The following is an 8,903-nucleotide window of genomic DNA, read 5'->3' on the forward strand; positions in this document are numbered from 1 at the left end:
TGATTACAGACCCATTTCGTTAGCCAGCACCCCCTGCAAACTTTTAGAGCACATTATTTATTCTCACTTAGTTAATTTCTTAGATTCAAATTCTTTCGTTTCACCCTCACAACATGGTTTTCGAAAATATCTTTCTTGTGAGACTCAGCTTTTGTCCTTCACTAATGACCTACTTTCCATTCTTGACCGTGGGTTGACCATGGGTTGACTGTGTGTTTCTTGATTTCGCCAAAGCTTTTGATAAAGTTTCTCATAAATTATTACTTTTTAAACTCAGCAAACTTAACATTGATCCTAATGTTTTGCCGTGGATTACATGTTTCCTAACTAATCGATCTCAATATGTTTGTGCGAATGAAACTAATTCTTCCCTTAGTCCTGTTACCTCTGGTGTCCCACAAGGTTCCGTTTTAGGACCTTTTTTGTTCCTTATTTATATAAATGACTTACCACTGTGTGTATCATCCTCAATAAGTTTATTTGCCGATGACTGTGTAATTTCTCGTGAAATAACTAACGATTCTGACGCACACTACTTCAATGTGACCTGCGTGCTGTATCCGAATGGTGTAACTTATGGAAAATGACTCTTAACACTAACAAATGCAAATCCATGAGGGTTTCCCGTCGGAACACCTCCCCATCACCATACTCAATTTCTAACAACCTACTGGTTGTTAGAAATTTCACAGTGTTCACATTACTTCTAACGTTTCATGGAAATTAAATACTGATCATATTATCGCTAACGCTACCTCCATGCTTGGATATCTGAAAAGAAACTTCTCTTTAGCCCCAATATCATTAAAATTGCTTCTGTACAGAACCCTAGCTCGTTCAAAATTAGAGTACGCCTCATCAATCTGGGACCCCGGTCACACAACGCTTGTGACTAACGTTGAAGCTGTTCAAAATCGGGGAGTACGTTTTATCTATTCTAACTATCATCGAACCGCTAGTGTATCATCTATGAAAACCTCATTGTGCCTGCCTCTTCTTTCCTTACGGCGAAAAATATCTCGTCTATGCCTTTTCTACAAAATTTATCACTTCAACGCTTCACTAAAGGATGAGTTATTCCTTAACTCCGCATATATCTCTTCACGCATTGATCATCGTCTCAAGGTCGGCATTCCTCACTGAGACATCAGCATACAACGACACCTTCATACCAAGAACGTCTTCTGAGTGGAACCACCTTCAAGCATCTTTAGCAGCTATCCCATCACTTGATTAATTTAAAGAAGCGCTTACTAATCACTTTGGTTAATATTTTGTCGAATTGATTTGTGTTTTAATCACTGCCTTTTACGTTTGTATTTTCTTTTGAGTGAATTCTTATATGCCCCACCCCCTCTGTAATGCCCTATGGGCCCTGAGGGTATTGTAATAATAAATAAATAATCTCCGAGCAATTCCGCCAGAACTGCCGCACTTCTATGAGCGCGCTGTCGAGACGGCGTTCTGTCTGTTGCTCTGACAACGCAGTTAAAATCACCTAACAGAACAACCGTCCAATCACAATCTACAAAACGGCGTAAGCTAGAAAAAAACGAAATCCGGTCTTTCAGCGTACTGGGGGCATACATGGAAATAAGCCGCCAGTGAACTGCTAAAGAAGAAAAATCAGACACAAAAAAATGTCCTTCCGTGTCGGCGGTGACGCCCAACTCCGACAAAGGAAAAGACTTAAAAAAAAAAAACCGAGACACCGACAGTCATAATATTACAACACCGTACTTTAAGATGTCAATATACCGACTGGCTTACTCACCACATTACTACAGATGATTTATCCTGCTACTTTAATAATTTGCCACCTACTCTTGTTGACTCTGTTGAATTGCCCTCAACAATATCTTCGGTATTGCGGCAGTGAGTTGAGTATAGTTGGTTGCTGGTCTACATGATTAGTAGAAAGCAGCTTTTTAAGACAAGAACGGGGAAAAGAAACATACATGACTGGATAGGCGCCGACTACAAGTATGTGATTTACTAGAAGAAAACCCAGACAAAAATTACAGACGCTTACGCTTCTCTATAATGCGAAATTAGAGCGCAGTTTTTGAGGAATGTTGATTTTATGATATACCAAGTTAGAAAATTTGAGAGAAATATATATAATATATATATATATATATATATATATATATATATATATATATATATATATATATATATATATACGGTTTTTTATTCTTTCAGATTTGTCTAAGAAAATCCGTGACAGCTACAATTATGCGGTTTGTGCAGGTGAGCTATATGGCCACGGGAACATAGTATAGGGAGGTAGTCGCAACTATCAGTCGGGTAATTAAGTCAAATTTGTTAATTAAATTTCTAATTGGTGCAAATTGAGATAATGTTCCAATTAGAAACTTGCTGAGCATCATCGAAAACCACTAAATAAACTCTTTTTAGAAGGATACAACGTCGAGACAGCGTTTTACGGCGTTCTGTAAAAATGCTCCATTTGGACGCGTTTCTAGATTTCGGTTCCTTATCAGAGCGCATCTACGGGCCCGCGGTCCTACTCCCCAGTGGCTGAGACGCGCAACACAGGTGCGCCGTACTTGCCTCCGTTCTACGAGGGAGGCAAGGGGATGGATTCGCGCCGCGACCACCGGGAGCAGGACCGCGGGACATCAGCTTTGCCACTACATTTAGCGCGGAAACTGAATGTGAACTCATGCATTATGGGACATCACAGACCTAGACACCAAATCAATTTCTTCGCTAAATTTAGCGGGGAACTGAATTGCTGTATATGCTTGTGACGTCCCATAATGAAACGTGTGCGGTTACGCTGACGGCGACAGCGACGCCGACGCCACTAAAAGCGGAAACGGTCGCCTAAGAGCTGCGCTTTAAAACACAAAATCCTTCACACGTGCGTTCGGCACACAGCCATGCGTGGGGGCTACCATGTCTTCAGCCGGGGAAGTGATAGTGTGAGCCATGCGTCAGTGGCATTATCAGAAAAAGAGTTAAAATTTCTAACAAGAACGGTGAAGATTTCACTCGTAAGACTGTGAACTGGCGTACCCGCTATTGTGGCGGCTCTGTGCTGAACACACGCGTGAAGAACTTTGTGTTTTTGTCTTTGTTTTTCTCTAGTAAACCATACAGTCGTGAGTCAGGGCCTGTCCTGTAGTGTATATATTTCTTCTCTTTGTCCTTGTCTTACAGCGCTATTTTCCGTTAATCATGTACAATATCGTCGGTGTTGCTGTGTCTACGTTTGCTTACAAATTGACACGCGTTAATTAGAATTATAATACATTTTTATTTTTTTTATTTTAGTTCAAAAGGTATGAGTGTTTATACAGAGGGAAGTTAGTCAGCCCCAAGGGGCGTCTGTTGTCTCCGCATTAGATGAGACATTATTGTCTCTTCAATATTATAGATAGCCGGAGATCTTTAACGTGCGCCACGCAGTAGGGATACGCCAACGTATGCCAGTGCGATGCTGATCCCGTTCAAAAGAACGAGGGTGAAACAAACCCAGGAGCCCTGAGTTCTGCAGCGCGACCTTTCCCCCGCCGGCTCCCAGCTGTGCCGCGCAAACACACTCGTCCACCAATGCCCTCAGTTCAAAAAGTCACATTCGCGTTTTAGCAGATGACAAACAACAATGGAAGCTGCAAGAAAATCAGCACACTGGTGATCGCTAGAGGGTTAGACAAAGGGTAAGAAAAAGGAAAGCGTCACTTTCCTACACCCAAAACAATGAGAAGTAAAGAAGACAAGCGAAAGGCAGAAGACCTGCCACTATTCTGTGTGTGTGACCTGAATTTCACAAGCTCATGGTTAAAAAAGTTGATGTCGAAGTCCAGCCAAAGCTTATTTTTTTCTCAAAGGTGGTGCCATTGTAAATGTTTTGAGAAGAGCGTTGTGCAATTTTTGCGCGTTCCAAATGTTATGTTGGAATGTTTCTAACTCGACACAAGTTTATTGGAAGCAGTGTGGCATAAGCATACTCAGACGCAGCACCGCTGACAAAAGAAACTTCTTTTACAGTATAATTTCGTTAATAAAGGCGGAGTATTCCTTCAATACCTCCATTGCAAACGAAGCTGACGAAATCGCGAGTATTGCGTTGTATACGTCATCGGGAGGTTTGCGAACATTCGGGTAGTGGATCGTGCACAATCGAAGCAATGAGGGGCATAGTCGCACCTTAAGATTACCCGAAGCTCAACCGTTGCTTCTGCATTGCCAACCCCAGCGTGTGATATATAACCGCCACAACATGGCGTGGCCGTTATTTGCCTGGGGCACTAAGTAGAACACTCGGCGAGAATGTCGGCGATCTTGCAGACTTTCTTAATATGAAAGTATCTTGATGGTGCTTGCCTGGTCCGGGGACGGAGCTACCCCGGGGAGGGAGGAAGGGGAGAGGTGCATCTTGTTGCTTTGGGTATTGACTCTGTTAGCACTGTACCGTACAAATGTAACTGATAATTTAATTTTATATATGTAAATATTTATTTTTATATGTGTTCCTGTTTTTAAATTTCCCATGTGAAGTTGTCGGCGCTGGACCTGTTGCAACTAAAAGCCCCAATTTGAATATTTCTAAAGAGATCTATGCGGCTTCGACTCAGGTCAAGATGTCTGTTAAATAAACGTGTCCTCTAAGAGCTCAATTTGAGATAACAAAACAGAACATAAAATATATTTCGAGTAAATCGACATGGAATCTGGCAGATCCAAAACGTTTCCACAATCTCTGTAGGATTCGCCGGGAAAATAGGGTTTTTCTTTCTAATATTTATTATTCCCTACGAAATATTCTACAGGTCGGTAAATCACTACAACAAACTAAACGTGAAAGTTTGGTAAAGATTCAGACAGAAGTTTTTTGCCAGCCCCAAAGCGGCGCCCGAAGACGTTAATGAAACATCTGTGAAGTGATACAGTTTTGGGACTTTTTTCGAGCTACGCTAGTACGCGATTCATAATGCACTGCTTGTGCAGGTACCAAGCGTGTTCTTTCGGAAGCCACGGTGCACTGAAGCAACAGGAGTGGGAACATTTTCTATTCGCCTGTGTCGAAGGCACGGGCCAATTTTCTCTAGAATAATCAAGGTCTGCGAACGCCCCACTCTTCCTCCATTGGAACGCCAAGATAGTCGGATGGCGCTAACTCAGACTCGAGCTCGATGCCAAGAGTCCTTTAAGGCTCTGTATCGGGTTCAAACGCTTACGCAGAGCTAAGGTCACGTGTGACTCTTAACTGGATCTCACTTTGATGATGTTGCAATTCTAGTAGGCTTTGATTATTTTAGGTGGCGTTGAACGTGCACACTGCTCAGTTTTGGTGAAGAAACACAACTACCAAGACCCCTGAAGGCGGTTAATTTTGTTACTTTTGTTTGTGGTTCCTAAGGACGTTGGGGCTTAACTAGCGACGATATGAACAATGGAAGTTTGGATTTATTTGAATGAAAATGAAGCTTGTTGTATTTTAACCCCAACGATATTTCAGAGTGACAAATATTAAAAATCTGTTCCAGGAGCAAGGTTTTGTCTAGAAGATACGTCGGTCCGAACACATATAAAATGACGCCGCCTTCCTACAAAATATTTCATACCATTTCCCTAAGCCTGCCCTTCAAGGCGAGGCAGACTCGTGTTTTGTCTACATTTCGCTTCACACGAAGTCCGAGCTCAGCCGATGCTGCGATCCGAAGGTGCGAATCAAGTAGCGACAAACGTGCATCGTCAAGGCGCATTTGTCCACAGTGGCTAAACAAATCATGCAGAAAAATTTAAACACGAGGAGGAGGAGGAGAAAAGGCTACGCAGAGGAGATTATGCCCCTCCTCTTCCGTACCCTCCTCTTCTCATCCCCTCCTCTTCCCCTCCTTCTCTGATTCTCCTCCCCCTTTTCCTACTCCTCTCCTCCTCCTTTTTATCCTCCTTTCCTTCTCCCCTCCTCCTCTTCTCTTCCTCCTCTTCCTCCCCTCCTCGTCTTCCTCCTCCCCCGTACTCTCCCCTCCTCCTCCTGCGTACCATCCCATCCTTTTCCGCCGTACCCTCCCCTCCTCCCACAGTTCCGCCGCTAAAGTTAGCTGGAAAAATTACGCCAAGTGACCTCAACACGAATTCAATTTCCCGCTAAGTTTAGCGGGGCGATTACGCCGACGGCGACGCCGACGCCGCGAAACGTCGAAATGGGCGCCCAAGAGCTGCGCTTTAAAAACCGTTGATCACGGCACATTCACAGTGTGCGTTTTGATTTAGCCGGTTAGGGCAAGCTCACAAAGACGACGAGGGCCGTGGAGAGGAACTTTTTGTGTTGCTTGATTGGCTGCATTGATTCGTAGCGTCGGTTGCACTCGGACTTAGTAAGAAAAGCAGTATAGCTCAAAATAACAGCGCAAGTATGGATTACATACAAACACGAGTCAGCACAGGTCGCAGAAACAATCACACATAGTGACACAATCACATCAGACGAAACACTCACACAGCGCTGACTCGCAACTCAATCTACAGGGTGCCTCAAATAGTAGGCAGTCTCTTTAGATCGACCGGAAAACTCGGCTTTTTTACCTATCGCGCTACCACTTTGTGCAGCTTTGCCCGCAGGTGATGCATTCGTTTTTATAAAATTTTCAAAGAGCGAACTTACATGAGTAAAAAGTAAACAGAGAAAGAGTCTTAGGTTCTATGGAAACGCAGCGAAGCCGCAGGTCTTCGAACAATAGTGCGCCGTTTGGCGCGGGAGACCAAAGACGGCACAAGTGGTCGCGTCGCCAATTGCTGCCAAGGAACGATCATATGGCGCCGAGAGCAGGCGTCATTTGCAGACGATCGCGAGGAAACTGAATTGGTGCATAGGTTTTTCCGCCAGACTTAGGAGGGAAACTTTACGCTCGCGCCGTCGCAAAACCGGAGGGGACGGGCACGTAACAACTACCACCGTAACAAAAGAAAAATCAAGAAAAGTCTAATTTTCGAGCTCAATTGACTTACCATGGACTACGAGGGCCTACCCATTTTTTATATATATATATTTTTTGTTGCAGATACCGGTCGCTTACAGGTTTGTACATGTTTCCAGATTTCCAACAGACTCCCTTGTAGTAGAATGCCCTTGTACCAGCTGTGTGGCAGGCTCTCCAAGCCCTGTTGAAAACACGTTTTGAGAGTGCCTCACTCGCACACCTGGACAACTTTTTCGAGCTTAATAATGACCACATACTGGTTTCCGTGCAGTGTTTTTTAGATGCGGAGCATCTCTTGCTCCGGTCTATGTCCCGCGGCGTCGTAGTCCGCACTCACACTACGCATGCGCAACTCTCCTCCTTCCCTCTCTCCAACAGCTGCGCGTTACTCTCTCCGCTCTCTGTCTCTACCAGCTGCGTGCACTTCGCGTGCGTTCGCTTCTACTCAGACCACGCGCGCATGCGCAACTCTCCTCCTCTAGTCCCCTCTCCTTCAAGTCTGAATATAAGCAGCGGTAGCGCGCTGCGCGCGTTCAGGGAGGAAGTGGCCGAGTGGGCTAATGCGTCTCAACTCGGAGCGTGGAGCGAAAGCTTGCGCTGGGAACCTCCTGGGTTCGATCCCCGCCGCCCCCGCCCGTTTCTATCTGGATGAGTTTCGTACCGGCACGCGTTCATGTCATCATTACTGCGTGATGCACGTTAAAAACCCAAGGTTAGCGGTTGTACTGCACTGGCTAAATTTCTCATCTACAGCTAAGAGACCGATTACCCGTTGAGGCGCATCTCCATCAAGGCTGTATAAACATAAAGAGCAAACCAATTTCTGCGCGCGTTCAGTTCACCCGCTGTTGACTCAACTTCACTCCGTTCTTCCGATGAAGTGTGATGGAAGCAACTGTAACGATACGCGACGCTCCGCATTACCCCATGGTTCCCCTCGGGAAGATGTATGTTTTTTTGTTTGTTTTTTTCATTTTTTTACCACACTTAACATGTCATAATTACTGGGGGCCCGGCGAGTATGTCCGGGCCCCCAGTAATTATGACATGTTAAGTGTGGTAAAAAAATGAAAAAAAAACAACAAAAAAACATACATCTTCCCGAGGGTAACCATGGGGTGATGCGGAGTGTCGCGTATCGTTACAGTTGCTTCCATCACACTTCATCGGAAGAACGGAGTGAAGTTGAGTCAACAGCGGGTGAACTGAACGCGCGCAGAAATTGGTTTGCTCTTTATGTTTATACAGCCTTGATGGAGATGCGCCTCAACGGGTAATCGGTCTCTTAGCTGTAGATGAGAAATTTAGCCAGTGCAGTACAACCGCTAACCTTGGGTTTTTAACGTGCATCACGCAGTAATGATGACATGAACGCGTGCCGGTACGAAACTCATCCAGATAGAAACGGGCGGGGGCGGCGGGGATCGAACCCAGGAGGTTCCCAGCGCAAGCTTTCGCTCCACGCTGCGAGTTGAGACGCATTAGCCCACTCGGCCACTTCCTCCCTGAACGCGCGCAGCGCGCTACCGCTGCTTATATTCAGACTTGAAGGAGAGGGGACTAGAGGAGGAGAGTTGCGCATGCGCGCGTGGTCTGAGTAGAAGCGAACGCACGCGAAGTGCACGCAGCTGGTAGAGAGAGAGAGCGGAGAGAGTAACGCGCAGCTGTTGGAGAGAGGGAAGGAGGAGAGTTGCGCATGCGTAGTGTGAGTGCGGACTACGACGCCGCGGGACATAGACCGGAGCAAGAGATGCTCCGCATCTAAAAAACACTGCACGGAAACCAGTATGTGGTCATTATTAAGCTCGAAAAAGTTGTCCAGGTGTGCGAGTGAGGCACTCTCAAAACGTGTTTTCAACAGGGCTTGGAGAGCCTGCCACACAGCTGGTACAAGGGCATTCTACTACAAGGGAGTCTGTTGGAAATCTGGAAACATGTACAAACCTG

The sequence above is a fragment of the Ixodes scapularis genome, unplaced genomic scaffold (genome assembly GCF_016920785.2).
Source record: "Ixodes scapularis isolate PalLabHiFi unplaced genomic scaffold, ASM1692078v2 PGA_scaffold4__175_contigs__length_147842914, whole genome shotgun sequence".
NCBI classification, from domain to species: domain Eukaryota; kingdom Metazoa; phylum Arthropoda; class Arachnida; order Ixodida; family Ixodidae; genus Ixodes; species Ixodes scapularis.